This window comes from Eschrichtius robustus, chromosome 14 (assembly GCF_028021215.1).
Source record: "Eschrichtius robustus isolate mEscRob2 chromosome 14, mEscRob2.pri, whole genome shotgun sequence".
Taxonomy (NCBI): Eukaryota; Metazoa; Chordata; class Mammalia; order Artiodactyla; family Eschrichtiidae; genus Eschrichtius; species Eschrichtius robustus.
This window is the reverse complement of record NC_090837.1, coordinates 13,768,949-13,796,453: the sequence shown is the minus strand read 5'-3', so window position 1 is coordinate 13,796,453 and position 27,505 is coordinate 13,768,949. Positions and strand designations below refer to the sequence as shown.

At 43.4% G+C, this 27,505-nt stretch overlaps 1 long non-coding RNA gene across 1 annotated transcript in view; it reads right to left on the bottom strand.

Annotated features, from left to right (window-relative positions):
- The window catches only part of LOC137777023 (uncharacterized), an 87,402-nt gene that overhangs the window by 36,391 nt on the left and 23,506 nt on the right, over positions 1-27,505 (bottom strand). Inside the window, exon 2 of the long non-coding RNA XR_011076381.1 lies at positions 21,380-21,578. This is a non-coding gene — a long non-coding RNA (uncharacterized lncRNA). The remainder of the gene's footprint in view (positions 1-21,379; positions 21,579-27,505) is intronic.

Below are 27,505 nucleotides of genomic sequence, written 5' to 3'. Positions count from 1 at the left end.
GGAGTCCCGAGCTGGGCAGGAGGGGCCTGGCTGTAGCAGCTCAGGCATGCACAGTCATTGGCTGGGGGCAGCCCCGTGGACAGCGTGCCTTCGGGGTGAACACTGCGGTGGAACTGAAGACGGGTCTGCTGAGGGCTGTCAGCCGGCCCCTCCTTTGCAGCTGGGAGGTCCAGCCCCACTGCTTCAGCACCTGCTTCATCCTCATGAGAACACCTGAAGAGCCATTGTTCTTATGGCCCTTTACCAGAGGATGAAACCTGGCCTTGGCAAGGTGGGTGATGTGGCCTAAGGCCACACACACACACACACACACACACACACACACACACACACGGCTCTCAAAGATGGAAGCAGATATCAATAGCAGACCAGCTGGCTCCCACTTGTGTGTGTCTGTAGCCACCCTGCCCTGGGGCTCAGGGATCTCAGCAACCCTTGGAGAAAGACAGTGATGGCTTGATGGCTTAGAGTGCGGGCTGACGGCTCAAGGCCCATTTTACCGACGGAGAAGGAGCATGAGACTGTGGGCCGGGAGCTGCTGACTCGTCCATCCCGGAGTGAGGCCAGCAGGCAGGCCCAGGACTCCTGGCTTCTCTCTGTATGTAGCCCAGAGGAAGGAGACTCAGAGGCACCAATGCTGGGGCTTAACAGAAGGTGGATTTCCACCAGCTCCTTGTCAACCCCTCTCTCCCCACGCCCCAATAACGATGATAACACCAGCCAACGCCTAAATAACAACTTTTATGTGCCGGGAGTGTTGAAGCATTACACCTTTGCACTCCGTTAACTCTCCTGGCAGCCCTATGGTGAAGGCACTTTTTTATTCTCCCATTTGACAGAGAAAATTGAGGCACAGAGAGGGGAAGATGCTTACCCAGGGCCACAGCTTTGTAAATGGCGAAGCTGAGATGCAAGCCCATTAGGCCCTAGTCTTAAGGGCTCCGCTGCCTTCAGCAAAGCAAGTTCAAAGAATGTATCTGACATACGTGTTGTGTGAACATCAGCATCTTTGGAAAATGGTGGTTTTTATTGAGCTGTGAAATACAGATGTTGTTCAAATGCAGAAGCTTTCTAAAGACGCCGTCTTCAGCCCAGCCTCCCGGCCCCCCTCCATCCACCCCCCCCCCCCGCACCACCACCACCACCACCACCGATTGCAAAGCCCCGGGGGGCGGCAGGGGCTGGTGCCACCCGGCCTCCGCTCAGGTCAGGTGGCTGGGGCAGGATCGGGGCGGGGCTCGGGCGGGCGCCGGGCTGGTGGGGCGCGGGTCCAGGACGCTCGGCCGAGCGGCGGTCACCGGCCTGCGTGCGAAGCCGAGGCCGCGCCCGCAAGCCCCTGCTCGCGCCGTGCCTGCCACCGCCACCACCCGCCCGGCCGCCCGGCCGGCCACGGAGCGGCCGCCGCAGACTCGGCGGCGCCAGCGCACCTGCAATAAGGCCCCGCCGCCGCCGCCTTGCGCCCAAGGCCGCCCGGCAGCGCGCCGCTGATAAGACGCGGGGAGGGGGGCGCGGGGCGCAGGGGGAGTTCCCGGCCTTTTCCCGGATCGCGCTCGTCGTTGGCCGTGTCGCTCCCCAAAGGCTCTGCCTTGCCGATCTCCTTCTCCTGTCTGTGCCCCTCGGCTCCGTGTCACTTTCCTCTGCCCCGGACCCATCATGTGCCTGTGTGTGCCATTTTCTCCCGTATATACCTGTCTGTGGTCACTCCCAGCCCTTTCCGTCTCACACTACCCTCTCTCTGTTTCTCTCTGTCTCTTACTGTCTGATTCTCTCCATCTCTCTGTATTCCCTCCTCTCTCTCCTTTTTGGTCTCTCTTTCTTTTTCTTTCTTTCTTTTTTTTTTTTTTTTTGCTTTTATTTATTTTTCTTATTTTATACGTATACATGTATCTATTCCTTTTCAAATTCTTTTCCCATTTAGGTTGTTACATAATACTGAACAGAGTTCCCTGTGCTATACAGTAGGTCCTTGTTGGTTATCCATTTTAAATATAGTAGCGTGTACAGGTCAATCCCAAACTCCTTAACTATCCCTCCCCCGCTTCCCCCCCATATCCATAAGTTCGTTCTCTAAGTCTTAAGTGAGTCTTTCTTAGCATTGAATCACTCCACCCCTGTTTTCTCTCTTGTTCCCCTTTCCCTCCCTCCCTGTTGCCTGTTCCCTTTCTCTCTCTTCCTTCCCTTGCTCTCCGAATCGGTCCCCTCCGCTCCCCCCTCTCTGTCTTCTCTCAGTGTCTCTCACTGTGACTCCCCCCTCCCTGTCTTCTCTCAGTGTCTCTCACTGTGACTCCCCCCTCCCTCTCTCCCCCTTCTCTCTCCCTCTCTTTTCTTTTCCTGTTTCTGAGTTATTCCTTGCCCTCCTTCTCTCCCTCCCGCCCCCTCACCCCATCTCCCTTTCTACTCCTTCACTCTCACCCTCTTTCTCTCCTTGACCTGCATCTCCCTCCTTTCTCCCTTTGCCCTCCCCCCCCATACCCTGTCCTCTCCCATACCCTGGCCTCCCCCCGCCCCACTGGGCTCTCTCTCTCCGTTGCACCACCACCCGCGTGCCCACAGGAGCTAGGCCTTCAGGGCCAGCTGGGGCAGGAACAGCTGGACCCCAGGCGGGTGGGGCTCAGCAGGTGTCCTGACATCAGTGGGCAGGGCTGTGCTCACCTGGGCGCCTTTCATCTGAGGCTCTCCGCACACTTCACAAACAGTCATTTAGGCCCGCCTGGGGGCGGGTCAGGGAATATCACAGCCTGGACTGTTTGGTTATCTTCATTATTAATAAACACCCCCTCTCCCTTAAATGAGTTTAGTGCTGGGGACAGAATCCCGGCTGACGCCCAAGAGATTAAGGTCTCTCTGGGTTGCACAGGACAAAGATGACAAACTGATAGAGTGGGGACATGAGATTCTGTTGCTTCCTTCCCGCTGGGAGCTTAGGGGCTACCCGTTCTGAGAGCACTCGCCAGGTCAAGAGAGGAGGCTGGATTTCTCAGAATAATGGGTCCCAGCCCTGTGGTCTACCAGGCAGGTAGCCCTACCTCCAAGGAAGAGGCTAGCAGGGATCCCAGTGAAACCACAGCCTCTTTGCTCTTGGCTAAATCAGGAGGAGTGGCAGGGAGACCAATATCCAGGCTTTATTTCAGTATTCCTTTTCTTGATCAAGCGGTACATCCAGATATTACCCGTAGATAAACAGCTAGAGGCCTCAGAAGATGTAAGCATGGGCAACTCAGGAACTGGATCCAGGGCAAAGCCTCTGGGCAGAGAAGGCCATGCCAAAAGCACATTAAGGGGCAGCAAAAGCTCTGCCTTTTGAAGGCAATTTAAATCCACATTCAAGCCAATTTTCCCAACCAGCATTTTTTCCCCCCAGACTCCCCAAAAGGGAGATTTCTGGCACCTACGCTGGTGGTGGCAGTCACAACTATTGTTTATTGTTTAAGCACATAGCTCCCTGTAAATAAAGTGTTCATTGAAGTCTCCAGGATGGTCAAAATGGGGGGAAGGTGATACTGACAAAATGCTATGGGCTTTTGAGGACTTTCCGCCAGCTCTGCCCCCAGTATCAGAAGTTACTGGTATAATTCTGTCACTGAAAGGCCCTCACTGTGTGACCTCAGGCAAGGCACTTGGCCTCTCTGGGCCTCCTCCATAAAATAGGATGTAAAGATTTCTTTGGCTCCTTCAAGTCTCTGGCCAGGCCTTTTCTGTCTCCTGACCTCACACACATTCCCCATAGGAAAGACCTAAAGCACCTATTCCAGGGTTGCCAAACTCCCTGTTCTAAATCCCTGTTTTGATTTATTTTTTAGCTGTGGGAGGGGATTTTTGTTTTTTTTAAACAGACAAATCTAGTAGAATATCATGACAGTTTATTTTAAAGACTCATGCTAGGATATATTCTCAATGTGAAAATGAACATTCTTGAAACCTGCTATAATTTCCCTTTGGTAGCAAATACTCTAGTCTATTGGTAAAGACCTGAAAGATGTAAAGAATTTTTTTAAAGACTTTTTCTTATCATTTGCAGATATTTTAAAAGATTTTTAATAGCATCACTTATTTTGACTGTCACTGAAAAGAATTTCGCCTTCACTGCTTTAGCAGTAGTTCAGCTAATAAAGTAAAATTAACAAAACATTAATTGTAGAATCTAGCCACTGGGTACACAGGTATTTGACTGTAAAATTCCTTCACTTTTCTGTCTGCTTAAGCATTTTTATAATAAATTCTAGGAACAAAAGCATAGAATGTCAACCAGCACCTCTCTTGTTCTTCTAAGAGAATATTTAGTTTTGTTTTTTTTTTCTCACTTAGAAGTTTTTATTGACTCCCAAGAATTCAATAAAAAAGCTTGAAGAAAACTCAAGTTTAAAGACAATGGCATTAGGTCTACATAAAAGCAAATTATCAGCAACTATAAGTAGTTGGAAGCTTAGTATCTGAGATCGTGAAGGCAATCGGACACTAGCGATGTATCAGTTCAGAAAAACTGTTAAAATTTGTTCTTTAAATGTCCATGAATTCTTTAGACCACAGCCAAACGAAAAGTCAAATGCAAAGTATGGAGGGCTATTAATAAAAGTATAGAAATATAGGAAACTAAATGTTTTCCATGAGTCTTACTCATAACTAAATGAGTCCTTAATTGACCAAAGACCAGAAAAGGGAAAAACTGTATTTTAGATTTGGGTAGTAGTCTTCAAAAAAAAATTTTTTTTTCATTATATGTACATCCATGTTACATTAGGTGGCTACTTGAAGTTACCAGACAAATTAGTAATACCTTAAATACCAGAATGAAAGTGTTTTTCTTAAAACTCAATTAGAATTTTGAAAATAACTTTAACTTTCAATTTTCACACTTTTATTCCATTCTGGAAAGTGCCCTTGATTTTGATTTACAACAAAAGCAGATTTTTACTGCAGAGTCCAGCATTTAATTAGAAACCATTTTGATCTCTTCTTGTTACATATCAGTCTTTTTCTTTTTTTTTTTTTTTAACATCCTTATTGGAGTATAATCGCCTTACAAAGTTGTGTTAGCCTCTGCTGTACAACAGAGTGAACCAGCTATATGTATACATATATCCCCATATCCCCTCCCTCTTGCGTCTCCCTCCCACCCTCCCTATCCCACCCCTCTAGGTGGTCACAAAGCACCGAGCTGATCTCCCTGTGCTATGCGGCTGCTTCCCACTAGCTATCTATTTTACATTTGGTAGTGTATATATGTCAATGCTACTCTTTCACTTTGTCCCAGTTTACCCTTAACCCTCCCCGTGTTCTCAAGTCCATTCTCTACCTCTGTGTCTTTATTCCTGTCCTGCCCCTAGGTTCATCGGAACCTTTTTTTTTTTTTAGATTCCATGTATATGTGTTAGCATACGGTATTTGTTTTGCTCTTTCTGACTTACTTCACGCTGTATGACAGACTTTAGGTCCATCCACCTCACGACAAATAACTCAATTTCATTTCTTTTTATGGCTGAGTAATATTCCATTGTATACGTGTGCCACATCTTCTTTATCCATTCATCCGATGATGGACACTTAGGTTGCTTCCATGTCCTGGCTATTGTAAATAGAGCTGCAATGAACATTTTGGTACATGACTCTTTTTGAATTACGGTTTTCTCAGGGTATACGCCCAGTAGTGGGATTGCTGGGTCATATGGTAGTTCTATTTTTAGGTTTTTAAGGAACCTCCATACTGTTCTCCATAGTGGCTGTATCAATTTACATTCCCACCAACAGTGCAAGAGGGTTCCCTTTTCTCCACACCCTCTCCAGCATTTATTGTTTGTAGATTTTTTGATGATGGCCATTCTGACCTGCGTGAGGTGATACCTCATTGTGGTTTTGATTTGCATTTCTCTAATGATTAATGATGTTGAGCATCCTTTCATGTGTTTGTTGGCAATCTGTATAACTTCTTTGGAGAAATGTCTATGTAGCTCTTCCGCCCATTTTTGGATTGTGTTGTTTGTTTCTCTTGATATTGAGCTGCATGAGCTGCTTGTATATTTGTGAGGTTAATCCTTTGTCAGTTGCTTCATTTGCAAATAGAGAATATTTAGCTTGAAAATCAAACTTCTTGTCTTTAAAGGTCAGAGTCTAGCTAATAACTGAATTACTTGAGGAATCTGGATGTTTAATGGCTCTTTTTGAGGAAAAAGAAATGCTGCCTGTTTGGCAGCCCAAAGCTAGCCTGGAGGATCCACAGAAAAGACCTGAAGGTAGAGAAATCTGGAATCTGTTTACACATGGGCCACTGAGTCACACTCTGACCTTGGGTAAGTAGGTTACCTGTTTTTCCATCTGTGAGATGGGGGTGATAATGCAGGGCTGTTGGGACAAGCAAGCAGATAACTTCCAGAAAGCCCTTTGAGCTTCTTGGAAATAGCACTCAAGATATGATTAGGCGCCAGCATGCTGCAAAGAAGGGTGCCTGGTGGCAATGGGAATGATCCGAGTTCACTCTGGGCAGACGTGGTCATCAAGCTATAAACAGAGCTTTTCAATTCCTCCACCTGGTGTCTTTCCTCTCCTTCCCCACCCTTCTTCCCTGCAACCCACCACCAACACCAGTCCCACCACCAACACCAACCCTTCACCAACACCAAAAACACCACCAACACCACTCCCAACAGTCTCTATCATCATACTCTCTCTGGAAGCTCCTCTTATCATTCCAACCTTGCTTATATCATCCCCCACAGCCTGAAACGCCTTCTTCTCCTAAAACTACTGCTCTCTGAGCCCAGTCACATCTTACAGTAAAAATGCCCGTAAGAACCAGTAATTACTATTACAGCTATCTCCATGTTATTTGGTCAGTCCTGTGCTAAGTGCTTGAAAATCATCATCTCATTTCAGCTTCACTATCTCCCTTTTACACGTGTTTCTAAGACTAATAGCTACCAACTCCAAAAAAACTTTTCCTAACTTATTCCATTAAGATACAACTCCTGCTGGGTGATTTCCATAAACAGTGTCCTGGAGTCCTCACCATAACCAGGCAGGATAGGACATCCTGTCCTCACTCCACAGACGGTCTCCCTTTCAATCTTCTTAGTGCTGCTACCCTCCCCATATTTCAGTACATTTTCTTTGACTTTGTCAAGAAGCTGTTTTGTCAGTTTCCCTGGTATTTCAAGGGTGTGTAGATGCCTGTGAGGCATGTATTAGGTTAGATTAGATGCTGTAACAAACAACAACCTCAGTAAAAGTTTGATTCTCTATAATACTAAGTACAACAAAAGTCAGCAGAGGGCTTTGTTCCATACAGTAATTCAGAGATTCAGGCTCCTTCCCTTTGGTAGCTCTGCCCTTCTCTACGTCCTTGGGGTCTTCTTCATTTGGCAAGTGGATGGGAAAAGAGAGCACAGAGGATGGCCTAGGCAATGGGAATATCACTAATGCCCACCATCTACTGGACATAACAACCACAAGGTCTTACCCAACCCCTGGAGACACTGGGAAAAGTAGTGTAGCTTGTGCCCAAGAGGGAAAAAAAAATTTTGGTGAATTCTCCGTCACAAACTATCAGGAATACATATATGAAGCAAAGAAACATTCTTCTTCTGGAACAATTCCAAGATCAAGCATTTTCAGAGCTGTGTGTACCTCACCTCGGCCCTAAGTAACCTCTCTACAATACACCAGCTGGGATTCCCAGCCCCTTGAATAAAAATGAAAATATCTGACCTAGAAGTCTTGACTCTCTGCTAATAGAATTTCCTCAGGGCAACAATAGGAAGTCTGACCACTTCCAAGTTTAAAATCTATCAGTGTCTCCCTAGGAAAAAAAATCTCCTCTTCTTGGCATGTTATGCCCACCCTTTGGGACATGGCCCTCCTCACCTTCTTAACCTCATATTCGATCACTGCCATGGGGCTATTGCAGTTTCCTGAACACACCAGGCTCTTTCTCATCCCCAGGCATTTGCACATGCAGTTCCCTCTGCCTGGAATGCCCTTCACTGTCCCCGCCAATAGCTCAGAGCAAACCCCTCCTCATCCTTCTCAGTTCAAAAGCCACTATTTGTTGAAAGCTCTCTCAAATGCCATCGTAGGATCCTAGGAGATGTATGACATTGCTTATAGCTATGGGTTTGCATTTTCTTCCGACAGTGACCCCCTACTCCCACCTCTGACTGGCAGACATAACCTCTCAGAAGTCACAGTCTTTGAGAGAGGGAGGCTGGGGTCGTGAAAATAGCGATCTGTGGTCCTTCAAACTGGCTGGCCTCTCTCCACCTACAAGTTACAGTGGTCGCTATTCTTTGCTGACCTCAAAACATCCACTTTCCACGTCTTCCCTTCTGAAAGAGTCCAGTTTCTCTTTCCTTGTCCAGTGGACCCCTGTGTTGATTGAGAAAAATCCTGATTAGTCAAAGCTAATCATGTGACACCCCCCCATTCCCTTGCTATGATTGGTTGAAGAGAGAACGTGTGACTCATGAGGGGCTATGTGCTAGGAGCTGCTTGCAAAGCTTCCTCGTTCTTATAAAGAGATACAAGGAAGAAACGGACCTTTGTCTGCCTTTAGCCATTGGTGTGTGAGAAAGTTGCCTGAAACAGCAGGGCCAACCGGGCAGAATCAACCTAGAAAGCTTGGCCAAGGAAAAGATAGAAGGAACCTCAGTCTTCAGTGTTGTTGAGCCTCTGAATTACTCAAACCTGGTGCTATCCTAACTGCACTGCTTGATCTGTGAGATTATAAAGTCCCTAATGTCTAAACCTCCTGAATCTTGGCTTCTTGCTACTTGAAGTCAATAGCAATTCTAATAGGTGACAAGGTAATTTATCATTCAGACACTTTTGAGGTGTGCAAGGAACCACTATTCATAATTACACCAAGACAACGAACGGGAACGGAGACTAAAGCAAGCAAAGTGGCGTGTTCATCTTAAAGCTGAATTAGATACATCCGACTTAATTCAAGTTTATATACCTGTTGGACATAAACTTTCATTTCCTCATCTGCAAAACGGGGATGATGTTATCTAATTTGAATCATTGGTGTGAGAATTAAATAAGAAGGGATGTGAAGTACTTCCAACAGTCTTTAAAACATAGCAGGTAACTTTCCTTCTTCCTACATACTAAGGAGAATTCTGGTCTACATATTCAGTTTATTTCCCTAACTCACCTTCAACTGTTGCCATGCTGAATCTTCAGGTTCCATTATACAGAATCACAAGAACAGAGAATAGGAATAAGGAAAAAGTGTCCATAGGTTTTGTGCCCATTTCCCAGTGTCCAAGAGATACAAATAAAGAACTTGAGGTATTAGGAAATTACTTTTTGGTTGTCTGTGTTTTATTAACAGTGATGGGGGACCTAAGCCTGAATCACACAGCTCACAGATGCCTTACAGTAATAAGTGAGTGAATGAATGAATAAATGAATGAATGAATGCCTTACTTGGTCCAACAACCAGGCAAGAATCTATCTACCAAGAATACGGCTCCTCTAAGGGTGGATCTGGAAAGAAATATGTTTAGAGAAATGTGCTATTCCACTTCATTCCTACTTTTCAGTAGCTGTGCTTTTATGCTGGCCATTCTGTGTCCTCTTGTTCTCCATGCGCCAGTTAGATAGTAACCTCAGGAATAAAATCAGTCACACCTATAAGACAAATCTTGCAGAAATCCCTGTGTCTATATTGTTCTTTGAGGAAAACAATCTGATGTAACTAACAAAGTAATCTTATGGTGCCTCTGTCTTCAATTCAAGTCAATCAACGTTTATTGAGCACCTACAAGGACTCAGGCACTGTTACCCCATCCACAGGTACCTGAATTTAAAGAGGAAAGGGAAGGGCAATACTTAGTCTAAACTGATCGATTTCAAATGCGCCGCCAAGCCCCTAAGGGAATATTTCCCCACAAAGGGAAATATTTGTGATTTTGGAACCTCTCTGAGTCTTCATCATCCCACTGAAAGAATGTTCTGTTTATCTCTGACCTACAAGTTTGATAAGTCATGAAAGAAAGTAGGTTAAAAATAAAGAACTTGGGCTTCCCTGGTGGCGCAGTGGTTGAGAATCTGCCTGCCAATGCAAGGGACATGGGTTCGAGCCCTGGTCTGGGAAGATCCCACATGCCGCGGAGCAACTAGGCCCGTGAGCCACAACTACTGAGCCTGCGTGTCTGGAGCCTGTGCTCCGCAACAAGAGAGGCCGCGATAGTGAGAGGCCCGCGCACCGCGATGAAGAGTGGCCCCCGCTTGCCACAACTAGAGAAAGCCCTCGCACAGAAATGAAGACCCAACACAGCCATAAATACATAAATAAATAAATAAATAAATAAACAATATGAGTTAGTCTAAACTATAAATAAAATAAAATAAAATAAAGAACTCAAAGGACAGTCAGCTTCTTGATCAGCCATATTGAAATTTTTAAAATAAATATTTAATATGATTTTTTCTTATGATTAAAGAAATAACACAGAAGAATTTGGGTAACATAGAAATGTGCAAAGAAGAAAATACAAGTCACCAGTCAGAGAATTACTGGCACTATATCCACCCTTACACAATTTTTCTTGATGTGTGGATACAGATATGTTTTGGTTTTTGTCTTAAGTGGTATCATGTACTGCAGATTCTTTTTATAATTTTTTATTTTATCGATCATTAATATTTCCTCCTGTTCTTTAAGACCATGGTTTGACTCACTATATATAGTTGTCCTTTGTATATATTTTCTGTAAGAATCTACTGCTGAGTAGCTAATTTCCCTTTTCCCTATCATGTCGTTATGACCATCTTTGTATACATATCTTGGTGACATCTCTGCCTATCTGTATAGCATCTGGCTGTCCCCACCACCTCAATAATTGTCACTATTTTTTCCCCCATTTGATAGGCAAAACACAGTATCTTGTTTTAGTTTGCATTGATTTTATTGTAATGCTATTGAATAGCTTTTTATAGCTTTAATTCACCATTTATATTTCTTCTTTGGAAATTGATCATGCATATCCCCACCCTTTTTTCTATTTATACATTTATCTTCTTACTAATTTATAATAACTCTTCTTTACATAATAAAACCAATAATCATTTTACTCCCATAATGTATATATTTTCTCCTAGTCATCTTCCTTTTGATATTTATGGTGTTTTTTGGTTTTCATTTTTTATTTGGTTTAATATATAACTTATAGTTTTGCCTTCCTTTTAATGACTAAAATAAAAGGCTCCTCCATCCAGTGTTCAAATAAAGGTTTATCTATATTTCTAATTCTTTTATAGTCTTACTGTTTACAGGTGACTCAATCTACTTATATTAATTAATTTTGCTACATGACATAAGGTAAGTGTTTGACTTTATTTTGTCAAATAGTTTATCATACATCACAGCATCATTTTTCACTTAATGGTCATTTCTCCATTGATTCGAACTTCTACCTTTATCATGGATTTTATTCTTACCTATGATTGGGAGTATTTATGGGATTTTATATTTAATTCCATGTATCTAGGTGTCTATTTTGCATTAGGCCCATACTGTTTGAATTATTGTAGCTTTATTATGTTTTAAATTTGGTAGTGTAAGACCTCTTTTATTTTTCACGTAAAAATTTATGGCTACTCTCACCTAATTTTAACTTTAAGGTTGTTTTCACTTAATTTTGATGAGTTCTTTTTAAAAATCTTTCTTTTTGGAATTTTATTAGGTTAATTTTTAAAACTAGAGAAAGTTTTGGTTCTTTTTTTTAACGGTCTGATTATTTCTTAAAATTTTCCATTGATTCAATCAGGTCATCTGCAAATAATTACATGTTTCTCTCTCTCTTTCTAGTTTATCTTCATCTTATCTGTTTTTTCTGCTTTACTGCATTGGCTAAAACTTCTTAAAAATTATTAAATTAAGGGTGATCACAGGACTCCTTGTTCCTGACTTTAATGGGAAGGCTTCCATTATGAATGATGTTGCTAGTGATTTGAAAAAAGATAATCAACATTAGGTTAGGGGAGCATACTTCTACTTCTAGTTTAATGAAGGTTGGTTGTCATTTTTTTGTTTTAAATCACATGGATTTTGTATATCAAATACCTTTTGATCTACATCAAAATAACTCTGTTGGACCATCTTATATTTCTGGTTTAGACCCTGTTTCATCATGATGATTATTCTTCTAATGTTGGATTTCCAGCTGTCCTTTGGAGAGCACTAGGGTTCTATGGAGCCCCTCAGGGAATATGTGGGAGTGGGTTTAGGAATGAGTAGGGAAGAAAGGAGAAGTTGGGGTTTAGGGAGAAACAGACCCAGAAAGGGCTGTCCACACCACCCTTGCTGCAACAAATTCAGACCTCACAAAGTATTTTATTGGAACAAAGATTCTTAAGCAAACAAGCAAATAAATTAAAATACTACTTTTACATACCACGCGATTTAATATCTATGTTTCTTTGTCTACTATGTTCTCATTTATATTCATAAGTGGATATGGCCTGTGGTTTCCCGTGTTTAGTGCTGAATTGGCGTACTCTCTCCCGTTATCTGTGGGAAAGGTTTAGGATGACCAATCTGTCCAGGTTTCCCCAAGGCTTTCTAGGTTTTATCAGTAAAAGTCCTGCATCCCAGGAAACCACTCAGTCTGAGGGAAACCAGGACAGTTGGTCGCCTTGGCAGTTTATGGAGAATGAAAATTTATTATCTCTTGAGCATGGAATACAACTCACTGATAATTTCCTTTTGACCCAGAATTTTGTTTTTTAAAGGTGACATGTTGACAACTTTGCAAAGGTTTTTCCTGGTTTTTATACATATATAGAGACACATACACATACATGCGTATGTATATATTAAATTTTTAGTAAAATCATTAATATTTCCCTAGAATATTTTCCATGTCACTAAAATTTTCCAAAGTGATTAATATAGAACAGGGGTCTCAACCAGGGGTGATTTTGCCCCCTCTAGATATTTGGCAACATCTATAGACATTTGGGGTTGTTATAACTTGGAGACAGGGGGTGCTACTGGCATCTAGTGGGTAGAAGCCTAGGATGTTGCTAAACATCCTGCAATGCCCAGGACAGCCCCTCACAGCAAAGAATCATCCAGGCCAATAGGGAGGAAGTTGAGAAATCTTCACACAGAGTTGCATATAGCACCCTCTTATAATTTAAATATCCCTATTATAACTTCATATCTTGTTTCTCATTGTTAACTTGGGATATTTAGGTTTCCTCATTTCCTTTCCTTCTTTGATGTTTTCAATAACTTGTCCTCTTAAAAATGTGTTTGTTTCTCAGAAAACAATCTCTTAAATTTACTAATCAAATGTTGGTCATTTTTCAATCCTTACTTTCTGGTTTTATATTAACCACTTCTTTTCTTCTGCATTTGCTTGGTTTGTTTTGATCCTCTTTTTCTAACTCCTTTCATCGAAAGCTATTAGGTGTGAATCTACAAGACCCATTCCCAGCTGACATTCAGTGACACACACTGTGGCTTGACATCATTTTAACCATCAAAGTCGCCCCAAAGGCAGGGGGCAAGTGGTCGAAGCATACATCACAATCTGTTTTCCAGCAGAAATCCTGGCTCCAACAGCTGGATCGATTCAACTCACTGTGTTTTAACTAAGCCTACTAATGTCCACAATTATAAAATAGGATTTTCTTTCAAAAATACAAAGAACTTGAGATTAAAAAAAAAAAAAAGATTCATAAGGAGACCCAAATTATATAGGATATAAAGCAAGGGGATGAAAGGAACAACTTTAAAAGTTGGAACAGCTGGAAGGAGGGATAGGGTCCAAAACAAGCACCAAAAATGAATGGAAATAATGGTGGTGGCGAAAAGGTGGTGAGAGGGAAGACAGACTGCAACAAAAACAAGTATCAGGATTGGACGAGAAGGCGATCCATAGTCATGACTATCCTCTCTGCATCCCCCCAGGATAGAGGTCATCATTCCTCTTTTATAGATAAGGACGTGGGGAGGTTTAGAAAGAGCAGATAACTTGCCAAAGTCACAGGGCTCCCAGAGGCAAACCCACGTGTTTTTCTGATTCCAGAACCAACATTTTTCCCCTACGCCAGGAATTTCCTCACAGTTACCCCTCTCAGGTAAGAACTAGTCTAAGAATCTCACCACAAAGCAGTTTCTCCAACGTCCTCTGTTTCACACACTTCCGCCTGAAGGAAAAATAAACACCCACAACTGAGAATTCAGCTAAGCTGGGAAAAGTCCACATAAGGAACATAAATCTCTAGTTTACAAGAGCAAGGAAAATCCCCCTTGGGAAGGTTCTGGAGATGGCTCAAAAAGACAAAGTCTGGGAATTTAGAAAGAAAAGCTAAAATGGGTTTGACAGTGATCCTCGTGAGCTGTCACATCCCGGGGGCACCCACATCCATGGAGAATGATGGCAAGGAGGGTTATTATTTGATCATGTGAGGGTTGCCAAATGCCCAGTGGGGCAGTGAGGGTGGGGAAAGGGATAAACGTTCCTTCTACGTGGTATCTGCACACAAGAGTGTGTAGCTTTGCCTCTGCTTAGATTTGCCTGTGAAACCTCTTTCATTCAACTCCACGAAGTGCACTGACCCAGATGTTGGTGATCTGGGGATTATAAAGAATCAGCGTGCGGGCAGAGAACTCACAATCAGTTGGAGGAGACAGGTTCATGAACAAATAACCACCACAATGTCCTCCCCAAGTAAGATGCTGTTGGGATTCGGTGGAGGAAGAGAAGTTCCAAGGTCAGATTCAAAATACTCATCTCTATATATTGGAATATTATTCAACCATGAGAAAGAAGGAAATTCTGCCACTTGGGACAATATGGGTGGAGCTTGAGGACATTATGCTAAGTGAGATAAGCCAGACAGAGAAAGACAAATACAGCATGGTATCACTTATACGTGGAGTCTGAAAAGAAAGTCAAACTCGTAGAAAAAGAGAGTAGAAAAGGTATTGCCAGGGGCTGGGGCGGGGTTGGTGGGGGGAGGGAAATAGGGTGAGGCTGGTAAAAGGGTACAAATTCTCAGTTATAATATGAATAGGGTCAGAGAATCTAATGTAAAACATGATGACTATAGTTGTTAACACTGTATTGTATAATAGAGATTTTCTAAGAGTAGATTTTAAATGTTCTGACCACACACACACAGAAAGATAAATATGAGAGGTGATGAACGTGTTAATTAGCTAGGTGAGGGGAACAGTTTCACAATGTACACATGTATTGTCAAATTACCATGATGAAAACTTTAATACCTTACAATTTTATTTGTCAGCTATAACTCAAAAATGTTGAAATGTTTAAAAAATTAAAATTAAAAAAAAATTTAATGTAAAAGCCCCTACCTCCTCGTTGTAAAAACAAGTAAATATCCGTTAGGTGTCTGACTTACAGTGAATGCTCAATTGTGGTAGCTATTAGTATTGATCATTAATATTTAATAAAATATTTAACAGTTTAATATTGATATTATTTTACAATATATTACTTATATCATTATCATAATTATTGTTATAAATGTGATATATAAATTAATATAATTGACTATCCTATTGTTGCTATAAATGTTTAATATACAATTTTTATGCTTTAATATTAATATTTTGGTGGATCCTTATTCTTTGGGAATGCCAGCCCCCTTGCACAATATATACTACAGAGTAGTTTTTATGGAAATGACCACCTGAGCAACTCTTCATTCTTTGCTCTGCAGGTTGTGCAAATGCCTTATGAGGGTTAAGACCATGGATTCAAGCCAGACTTACAAGATCTGTGACCTTGGCCAAGTTATATAACCTTTTGTACCTTCATGTTCTCATCTGTAAGTGATGCAGTGGTACCAACCTCACAGTGGTTGTGAAGTATAATTAGGTTAATTATATATAACACAGCAGCGTGTCAGGCACATAGGAGAGTGCTATGTGCTTGTGTATTATTATTATTATTATTATTATTATTATTATTATTATTATTATTATTATTATTATTTGATGGTTTCTTCATCTACAGATATTCCCTGTGAGACCCAAACCTGAATCCCCATGAGCTGCCATTTTCCGGTAGGTCCAACTGAAGAGGCTACCAGTGATTCTGGCTTAAAGAAAAGGTGGAGGGCTTCCCTGGTGGCGCAGTGGTTGAGAGTCTGCCTGCCAATGCAGGGGACATGGGTTCGAGCCCTGGTCTGGGAGGATCCCACATGCCGCGGAGCAACTAAGCCCTTGAGCCACAACTACTGAGCCTGCGCGTCTGGAGCCTGTGCTCCGCAACAAGAGAGGCCGCGATAGTGAGAGGCCCGCGCACCGCGATGAAGAGTGGCCCCCGCTCGCCGCAACTAGAGAAAGCCCTCACACAGAAACGAAGACCCAACACAGCCAAAAATAAATAAATAAATAAATAAATAAATAAATAAATAAATAAACAAACAATATGAGTTAGTCTAAACTAAAAAATAAATTTATTAAAAGAAAAAAAAAAAGGTGGAGAGTGTGCTCACATTTTTGTCTGCTGTGAAACAAGAACCCACAGATAGTAATCTCATAGTTGAGGCAGTCCCACCCTTGGTACCAAAATTACTGGACTCAGAAAAGACCCGTTTATTGTTTTAAAAGTGGCTGGAGAATTTTCCTTCGGAGCAACAAAGCTCTCTCTATCCACTGTTTTCTTGCTGGGCAGCCTATACTTATTCGTTCTTTCATTCACCAAATATTTATTGAGCCTCTACTCTGTGCCAGGCACTCTGCTAGCAGCCAGGATCTTGCCACAAATAACACAGTATGGGCTTGTCCTTATAGTTTTACATATAACAATCATACATGCACATATTATATATAATGTATCAATAAGAGAGCTTATAATCCTCTGTTTAATATATTTTAACATATTACTAATATATATTATATTGCATATATATATGAGCTTATAATCCAGTAGGGAGACAGGCATTATTAAAACAGCTTTTATTTTAGCGGAGAAATAAAGGAAACAGCCCATTTGAAACAGACCAGGCCTTCTGCAAAATATTTTTTGCTCTGTGTAGAGAATCAGATTTTTTTCACTTCAGTCAAGTTTAGCAAACATTGATTGAGCATCTATTATGCTTAAGGCCCCGTGCTAGGTACTCTGAGGATACACTGACAAAAGAGAAGCTGCCCTCAGGAAGCTTGCACTCTGGCACGATTAAGACCCCAAAGTGTTCATTCTCAAAGTGCTCATCTCTATCACAGGGAGTGGGATGGCTGAGGGGGTGGGGCCTGGGACCTGATCTCAGGTCCCCTGAGTCCTAGCTGCCTGCAGCGGGCACTGCCTACCTATGACCTTGGACAAGTGACCTTTCCTGAGTCTCACCTGTGCATCAAAGTAGCTCCTACCTCATGAGTTTGCTGTGCAAATTCAATGAAGTGCTATGTCAAGGGCCAGCAAGGAGCATGGTAAACACACTCGAAAGATAGCTATTAGTATTGCGATCATTTTAGTGCATTGTGGTGGAGTAGAAGGATATCATTTTAAAAGCCCTTTTTTGAATTAAGAAAGTGCTGGATTTAATAAAGAAGACTGTTGGATTTTTTTTCCTGTTGTTTTTCAAAGTCAGAAAGGACCTTGCCACCTTCAACTGCAATTTTCTGTTACACGGGTTGTTTTTGAGGGCCTCTTGCCTTTAGACAAGGCTTACCTGTCAACCTCTATTTAGGGTGACCAGCTGCCCTGGGTTGCCAGAGCCTGGAGGATTACCCAGAACGTGGGACTCTCGGTGCTAAAACCAGGACAGTCTCCCACAAACCGGAATGGCTGGTCCGTGTGCTGGGCCTTCACGTACAGTAGATCACACGCTTGCACGTGTAAAGACTCTGCGTGTGCTGCGGTGCGAGCCTCAGAAAACGAAAGCGACACCCGGACAACACCCAGCTGGGTCTGGCACACAGAGGACAAGGTCCGTGTGACACAGCAGGGTCATGAGACCTGCTGCCATCCACCTCGGCGGTGCCTAAACCACACGCAGCCTTTCAGTGACTCATGAGGCTTCCAAGCAGGAAGCTGGGAAGATTTTTAAGTGATCTGGGCCTCAGCTTCCAATGACTCAGGGCAGCCCTGGCTCCTGACAATAGATGTGACCCCTTCTGAGTCACTCTGGGAGCCTTCGGGATGTTGATAGAAATGAAGGGCTAGAGGGTCCATGCGGGGTGGCAGCGTGATTGCCTTTGCTTTTTTCTGAGGGTTGGTCCTGGATTCAAATGTTGGCCCTGCTACCTTCTAGTGATGACTTGGGGCAAACTACACACCCCCTATGAGCATCAGTCTCCCCTTGGGAGGACTCGATGAGATAATACATACTTCTCACTTAGTGTAGGAAGGGCATATAGACAGGACTTCATAAACAGTAGCCATGACGGATTATCGTTACTACTGGATCAACATTATTATGAATAGTATTGGTATTATCAGATATTGTGAACATAGCTATTTCCTATTCTTCATCCTTCAAGTAAGCCATTTAAAATAGCTGCAGAATCTCAGATGAACACTTCCAGCAACAATAGCAATCATTTAGAAGTGGTGGTGAGCCTATTTACAAGTTTTAAAAAATGATATTCAGGTAGGATACATTTAAAACACAGATTTTAAAAAGATTTAAATCTTTTCTTTTTTTTTCCAGCCTTGGAGAAGACAATTTTCTCAAATTCTCCTGGTCTAAATCAGTCTCTTCCAGGGAAAGTATGTGTTATTTTATGAAATCACACCAAAATAGAAGGAGGGATTCAAGTGTTAAACAGGTTTGGACAGATGAATGGATAAAGAAGATGTGGCACATGTATACAATGGAATACTACTCAGCCATAAAAAAGAAGGAAATGATGTCATGTGCAGCAACGTGGAGTGACCTAGAGATTATCATACTCAGTGAAGTAAGTCAGATAAAGACAAATGCCATATGATATCACTTATATGTGCAATCTAAAATATGACACAAATGAACTTATCTACAGAACAGAAACAGACTCACAGACATTGAAAACATACTTATGGTTACCAAAGGGGAAAGGGGGTGGGGGAGGGATAAATTAGGACTTTGGGATTAGCAAATACAAACTACTACATATAAAATAGATAAACGACAAGGTCCTACTGTATAGCACGAGGAACTATATTCAATATCCTGTAATAAACCATAATGGAAAAGAATATGAAAAAGTTTATATAATTATATACATGTATAACTGAATCACTTTGCTGTACACCAGAAACTATGCGACGTTGTAAATCAACTATACCTCAGTTAAAAAAAAAATAAAAATAAAGTGTTGGGGACTTCCCTGGTGGCACAGTGGTTAAGAATCCGCCTGTCAACGCAGGGGACACGGGTTCGAGCCCTGGTCCGGGAAGATCCCACATGCCACGGAGTAACAAAGCCCATGCGCTACAACTACTGAGCCTGCACTCTAGAGACCGCAAGCCACAACTACTGAGCCCGCGTGCCACAGCTACTGAAGCCCGTGCTCCTAGAGCCTGTGCTCCGCAACAAGAGAAGCCACCGCACTGAGAAGCCCGCGCACCACAACGAAGAGTAGCCCCCGCTCACCGCAACTAGAGAAAGCCCACGTGCAGCAACGAAGACCCAACGCAGCCAAAAATAAATAAAATAAATTTATAAAAAATAAAAATAAAAATAAATAAAGTGTGAAATAGGTTTGGAAAGTATTGAGTTAAACCAAATTCAATCCATTTCTTTACTGAAGGACTTCTACAAACTTTGTGGCTCTCCAAGAGGGAGGTAGAGTGTGCTGCAGTCTCCCCTCTTACTTGGCCACGGTACCCTTTGTTCATGGAGTGTGAATCAGTGGACTGGTGTTGGGTAGAACAGAATTGGAAACTCCTGATCTAGGTATTTCTGTGCAAGTCCTAGTTCCCGCTACATCTCAGCCCACACCACATGGCCTGGCTTCCTTGGAAATTGGCACTTGATTCCTGGTCTCTGAGTTCTTACATTTGGCCACACAAGAGCTCTCATTCCTGCACTTGGCCTTTACCCTGGGGTGAGTCTGGGTCCTCCCCACTGACCTCCCAGGGAGTGTGGCACCAGAGTCTGAACAACCATAGAACTCTCTCTGTATGTCTCACGCCTCCTTTCTGGGACACTGAGTTCCTTTATGATCCACCAAGATGTTTCATTTCTCCTAGGAGAGGCTCGCCATTTGATGAAGATGATGAACACATTGATGACCATCATGATGATAAAATAATTAAGAGCGTATCTTTACCGAGCACTTACCACATACCAGTGCTGTGCTTCACCCCTGGGAAGTGAGTACTATTAGTATTCCATTTTCCAGATAAGGAAACTGAAGTTCAAGGAGGTTCTATGACTTTCCCACAATCACCCAGCAAGTAAGTCTGGGGATCTGTATTTGTATGGACCACCATGAAACTGACTTAATCCAGAACCCATGTTCCTAAAGTACATGATGCGGATTCACTCAAAAATACAAGGAATTGGAGATCTTAAATGAACTCACACTGGCCGAACTACATCCAAATGATCACACACAGGGGCCCTGAAAAACCTCAGCTCCAAAAACCAACCTAAAATGCCTCAAAACATAACACAAGCAACCCAAGCCCCACAAAATATGGCGGCCAATGACCTGAGCCTTGGATAACCACCTCATCTTCAACTTCACTTTGGCACGCAGCCCCATGAAACATGCCAATGTGACTCACAGATGCTTTGGCTTTACTCCATCTCTGCCTTGGCCATTTTTTGTTTTTTCTCATCTATACAGTGGGGTAACTCAACCCTAAGGGAAATTGCCCCTCCTCGCCCCATGACTAAAAGATAATTCCCTCACCTGGGTTTCTCTGAGAGTTGATCCTTCAGTGAATTAATAACAGGCCCAGGATCACCTCCGCCCACTCCCCCACCCCAGCCAGAGGAGATAAGGCACCACCTTACTTCCTGCATCAGACTGTCTCCTCGTCACGGCGCCACTGAGGTGACTGGCGCCTGACGCTGCCTCCCACCCCACTGGGTAGCAGCTTATCATCTGGGGGTGAAGGGAAGTGCTGCGTGTGTCCTCACAGGGGCCGACTGCAGAGAGGCTTGTAAAAGGTGCTGTATAAATCAATTATTAATACTAATCAGAGCATAACAGCACCACGAGCAGGAGACGGGAGGCCTGGAGACAGTACCCCCTTTGACACCGTACCAGGGGCCAGGTTATCTCACGAATTATGAAGAGCTCTGAGGAGAGATGACCCGAGAGCAGTAAGAATTAACCCCTTCTCCGCAAATCCCGCCTGGTCTTTCAAAAGCCTCTGCCTGACAGCAGTGCCTGAGGTAGAGAAGGTTCCAGAACTTTGGAACTGTGGCACCTTGAGAGCAACGTTTTAGGGCCACCACTTACTTCTAAGCTCTTCGTCGAATTCCGTCAGGACTGCTGTTTGCCCCGCTGGACTCTGGAGAAAATGGTGCCCACCAAGACGTATTTCTCACAAGCCAGCTTGCCACTGCTGGGCGTGGGGAGGGCGCCATCCACAGGACCAGTGAGCTGGGTGTATTTTCTCAGGCCACTTCCTGTTCCCTCCTGGGATCCACCTTGTGGGCTGGGGACAAAAGGAACAATTTGTTCAGGTAATGGATGAGATGAATTGATTCCGTATTTATTCTCTGACGTTCTAAGACCTTGGTCTAGTTTGGTGACCCTCCTGAGAGTATTCAGATGTCTCTGTGGGTGGTGCAGAAGTCACACAAACTAAATTTCCCTGGGAAAAATTCATATGGGTTCTTTCAGAAATAAATATTATGTATCCATCCCATGGCACTTTTAGAATCTACTGGTGACAAGACGGCACGTCAAAAATGGACAGTGGGGCTGCCCTGGTGGCGCAGTGGTTGAGAATCCGCCTGCCAATGCAGGGGACACGGGTTCGAGCCCTGGTCTGGGAGGATCCCACATGCCGCGGAGCAACTGGGCCTGTGAGCCACAACTACTGAGCCTGCGTGTCTGGAGCCTGTGCTCCGCAACAAGAGAGGCCGCGATAGTGAGAGGCCCGCACACCACGATGAAGAGTGGACCCCGCTTGCCGCAACTAGAGAAAGCCCTTGCACAGAAACAAAGACCCAACACAGCCATAAATTAATTAATTAATTAATTAATTAATTAAAAAATGGACAGTGGTTAATACTAACATCCTAAAGGATGGCTATCCTTGCCCCAAGAAAAAAATTTGACAATGAATATTTGTGCAGCATGAACTGCCTGAGAATCTAAGGGTACCAAAAAAAGGTGGTATAGGAAGGATGATGGAATCTTGGAGGAAATGAAATGGAGGTGACTCAGAGAGAAATGGTACAGAGAGGGAGGCCTGAGGATGGCTGAGTGATGGTGGATCCAGACAGCAGGCAACAGCTCCAAGAACACCTCAAATCATCCTTTTTTTTCAGCCAGTAAAGGTGGCATGGTAGGCAGAACAATGGTCCCCTGCAAAGATGTCCACATCTTAATCCCCAGAACCTATGAATATGTCACCGTGCATGGCAAAAGGGACTTTGCAGATGTGATTAACTTTAGGATCCTGAGATGGGGAGATTATCTTGGATTATCCCGGTGGGACCAATGGAATCACAAGATCCTTATAAGAGGGAGGCAGGAGGGTCAGAGAAGGAGATATGATGACAAGCAGAGTCAGAGTGATGCAATTGCTGGCTTTGAAGACTGGAAGGGAGCCATGACCCAAGGAATGTGAGCAGCCTCTATAAGCTGGAAAAGGCAAGACTCTCAGCAGAGCCTGCAGAAGGAATGCAGCCCTAGGGATACCTCGATTTTAGAAGCTCTGATCTTCAAAACTGTAAGATCGTAAACTTGCACTGTTTGAAGCCACTGTATCTGTGGTCATTTGTTACAGCAGCAATCGCAGACTAATACTCTCAGTAAGGTTGGGCCATTCTCCATTCTCAGCCCTATAAGGAATGCGTGCTCACTTCACAGAAACATGTTAAAGAAAGGTGGTCAATGTGGAGTATCAGACATGATTAATTTCTAATAATCATTCCATTGCTAAAGTTTGGGGATCATTTACTTAAAAAATTAAAATAGGCTTGTACATTTATTCATTCATCCAACAAATATTTACTGAACAGCCCCTGTGTGCCAGGCTCTCTCTCCAATCTTGGGGATGCAGATAGGAATGGTCCAGACATGGAAATGACAGCCTCGTGGAGAGACACATAGTGACGAGGTAAACAACTAAATGACTTACATCATTGCAGATAGTGATGAGGGCCATGAAGACAAGGAAGAGTAGGTCCGTGAAGGCTTCTGAGGAGGTGACATTCGAACTAAGATGAGCCCATGAAGCCCTGGGGGAGACCCCATGGAAAGCCCTAAGGTAGGAACTGGCTTGGTAGGTCAGAGGAATAGCAAGGCAACCAGTAAGACTAAAGTTGAGAGAGCCCAGAGAGCCTGGTAGAAAGTGAGGTCAATGAGGGACTAGAGACATATCATAAAAGGTCTTACTGACCACAGTAAGGAGTAGGATTTTAGTGTAAGTGAATGGGAAGCCATTGGAGGGTTTTCTACAGAGCTGAGTGATCCTTTATATAATGTTCTAAAAAGATCTTTGGTTATCATATCATCACTCATATCACATCATCCTCAATTGCATTGCAGGATGCTTCCTTGAGGGTAAGAGAAACAAAGCAGAATTAGACCAGGACCTGATCTTAACCCTACCGACGCCCACAACAGAGTGTGTTCTGCAGGCCAGCATCTCTGGTCAGGCATGCCAAAGAAAGAAACAGGGCCCTGGGTCAGTGATTCTCAAAGTGCGTAATCCATGGACCCTTGGCATCAGAATCCATGGGTGCTTATTAAATATGCAGAGTCCTAAGCCTGCCCCAGACCAGTGAAATGAACATCTGTGAGTTGGGTCCTGAATCTTCCTACTTGAGAAGCATTTCGTGAGATTCTAGGCCAAGGAGGGTTTGATCCCCACTGCCCACCTTAGGGAAGACATTGCAGGTAGTGGCAGAATCCTGAGGGGTCAAAGAAACGAGGGGCCAAAACAGTGTCAGGGTTACTTCCTATAGGTGTCTCAAAGCTTCCTCCCAATCCAGTTACCTCAAGGTTATACAAGGACCAAACCAGGTTAGGTTAACATGGGTTCTACCTAGTTGTTATTTGAATTATGCCATTGAAAGGATAATTTGCACATATAGACAAACGTTTCTCAAATTCCAATGGGCACACAGATCCCCTGGGACTTTGTCATAATGAGACCGATTCAGCAGGTCTGGGGCAGGGCCTGAGAATCTGAATTTCTAAGCAGTTCCCAGGCGATGTCAGTACTGCTGGTCCCCGGACCACCTCCCTTGGACTAGCAAAGGTAGAGACATCCAAATCTGCCAACAGCCCTCGAATGGGTAAATCTCCAAGGGTCGATGGGTAATAATTACCCTCTTGTACACCTGAGTGGTTTCCCACACAAGAGCTGGAGTGTAAAGTTCCATTCTGACACTAGTTGTAGCTTTTGGGATAAGTTACTTAATGACCATGCCCCCAGTTTCTCCATCAAAAAAATGGGATAATAATGGTATCTATCTCAGAGAGCTGTTATGAGGATTCAATGAGCAAATAAGAGAAAAGCATGGCATGTCATAAGTGTGAACACAGTATGAGAGAGCTATCAGTCTTAACATTTCCCTCCCTCTTTAGACATAGCCTCACAAAGCGTCTAGTATTCTTCTTCCATACCCTTTTGCCAAGCCTGGATTCTGGCACCTAGGAAATACTCCATATGTCTGAGGAATGAATGAATGAATGAATATAAGCACACCAAATCTACTTACCTTCCGAGTCACAAAGGAAAGAATAGGGAAAAGGGGAATTCACATTTGGTGGTTACAAACTCTGTTGGGCAGGATGCCCGTTGCTTTTCATGCATTATTATGGTTCATTCTCCCGAGAGAACCTAAGATGTAGGACATGGAAGATCAGCAGATTGAAGCTTAAAGAGGTAAAGACACCTGCCCAAGATCCCGCGGCCGTTAAGTGACAGAGGCAGGGTTCAAAGCCATTTCTAGCCAGGGCGGCTTTCCCTCACCAGCCCCATGACCCCAAACCTTCTCTGACGCGCAGAATTTCCCATTGAGAGAATTAGTCACAACTGGCTTTGATCAGCTGGGCGGCCAATGCAGTCCTAGTTCAGGGCATTTCTCCGGGGCCCTTATCTTTATTAACTGTGAATTTATCTCCCTGCAGAGATAGGGCTCTGGGTGGAGGGTCCCCCTGTCCACACCTGGGTGAGTCTTACCTGCTTCAAACAGGTCAGCAGGCAACTGGGAGCCTTGTAATTGCCTTCTTCCTCACCTCGCCCCCTCCCTCAAGTTCAAACCAGCACTGTAAACACGGTCTCCAAGACCAAAGGTATGGGAGGTGAGGCATCAGGGTATTAACCTGTAATCCCTTGATAAGACCAGCGCATTTCACAGCACCATAAATTAATTCCTGTCCTCCAGAGCCCGCGAGGAGTGCGGAAGGTGAAGAACAAATGGAGAAATAAAGAGAGGCCAACAACTGCACAGGGAGAGCAGAGCACTGCTATCAAAGCAGCAGGAAGTCCCCCTGATTGTCCCCTCCTAGCAGGTGAAGGGTTTGATCTGGACCATCCCGCATGGTCTGTGACATTCTGTGGATTCATGGCAGGCTTCACGGAGAAGAAAAAAGAAAACACGCTGAGAAGGGGCACGAGAGGGCTTGATCAACCTCTTCTGTATGGCATCACACAGTTCATCTTATGGCCCATGAGAAAGAAGTATGCGGCTTTCAGTTTTTCAACAAGGCGGAGATTCCCCCCCAAATCAGGCCGAAATCCACCCTCTCAGAGTGAGCCTAGAATGAGTGGATAGTGACCTAAAAGCATGCTTGAACTCATGTCAGCCTCATCGGTCAAAAGCTTGTCATCCTGATCTCGGGAGCCACCTCAGTAAGAGCCCTTAAGATTCTAAAAGGTCCACCCATATGAAACTTGAAAAATGGTTCAAAAGTCTTCCAGTCTACAATGATCCCTAATGAACAGAGTCATTTCCCAAGTACTTATTTGCAAGATTGTCTGTAGCTAGTTTTCTCACTTGTTTGCTTCCTTTTAACAAATTTTCGGAATGCCCACCCACCAAATGCCAATTATTGTAAGGCCCTGGGGATACTACAGTATCCCAGATGTAAATCCATGGCTTCCTGAAATTCCTGATCTAGCGGGGGATAAAGACAAGTCTACAGGAAACTATAATATACTGTGACAAATTATGTTATGGGAGCCAAGTCCTGGTGGGGTTTTGAACAAACCCCCATATGGGCTTGTTTTTGCTACCCAGCAAATCTCTCTCTGATCCTTCACCCATGTGGAGTCAGCATACACGTGGAAAATGCAAAATCATTTCATTATTAACTAAAACCAATTTACAAGGTAAAATTGCTGTTCTAATAACACATTCCACAGCCAATCATCAAATATATTTAGACTTTCTGCTTCTTAGGATGGTCTGCTCATCAACTCTCTTCCAATATAGATGGTATGAGATTGCCCACACTCCAAAGGCTTTAAAAATATCCTTTGAGTTGTTGAAAATAAAATGAAAATCTATTTAGCCATAGAAAAGAAGGTGAGCCTTTAAGAGTCCAGCTTCGAGGAATTGTTTCAGGATAGAGATACGGTTAAATTCAAAGACTCATCTGGACCCGGAAACTATGTTTACCTCCCTAAGACAAGAAAGAAAGAAAGAGTGAGAGAGAGAAAGGAAGAGAGAGAGAGAAAGAAAGAAGAAAGGAAAGGAAGAAAGGAAAAGAAGGAAGGGAAGGGAGAGAGAGAGGAAGAAAGAAAGGACTCAAAACCACAACCTGATTTTCAAAATCAGTCCGCATAAACGTGCGTGGACTTAAAATGAGTTGAAATCATTTTTGAATCAGAAGTCAATAGGAGCCAATGTCTCAGACAGGTCTCCCCAGGTTGGTAAAAGAAAAACATGGTAATGCAGCCATCTATCCTAGGATCTATTTCCAGGAAGCTGGGTCTGGACTGCTGAAGCGATGAGGACCACAGATGTGACCTGAGCGAGGTGGAGGGTAGAAAGTGGGCAGGAAGAACAGGATACTTTAAGGCCTTAACTTCAGAAAAAAGACTGAAATGGGTTATCAAGACAACGACAATAACAGTACATGTTAGTAATGAGCCAAAGGAAACAGCTAGAAATAAATCTTTTCAAAACCATCTATTTAAAGAAAAATATGTAACAGATGTTAAATAGGAATGTTGGCTTAAATACATTGATGAGGGATGGAAAGAGAGAGAGAGAATTTGATCATGTGGTTTTAACTCCTATAGAAAACCTAGTCAAGGGAATCTGGGACCAAATTGCACACAGGTGCCTGGAAGAACAATGAAAACTTCTGAGAACCCAGTCAAGGAAATGATGGCAATGGTCACAGACTCTAATGTGCTGAATATTCTGGAATTGACTCTTTTACTTCAAAACT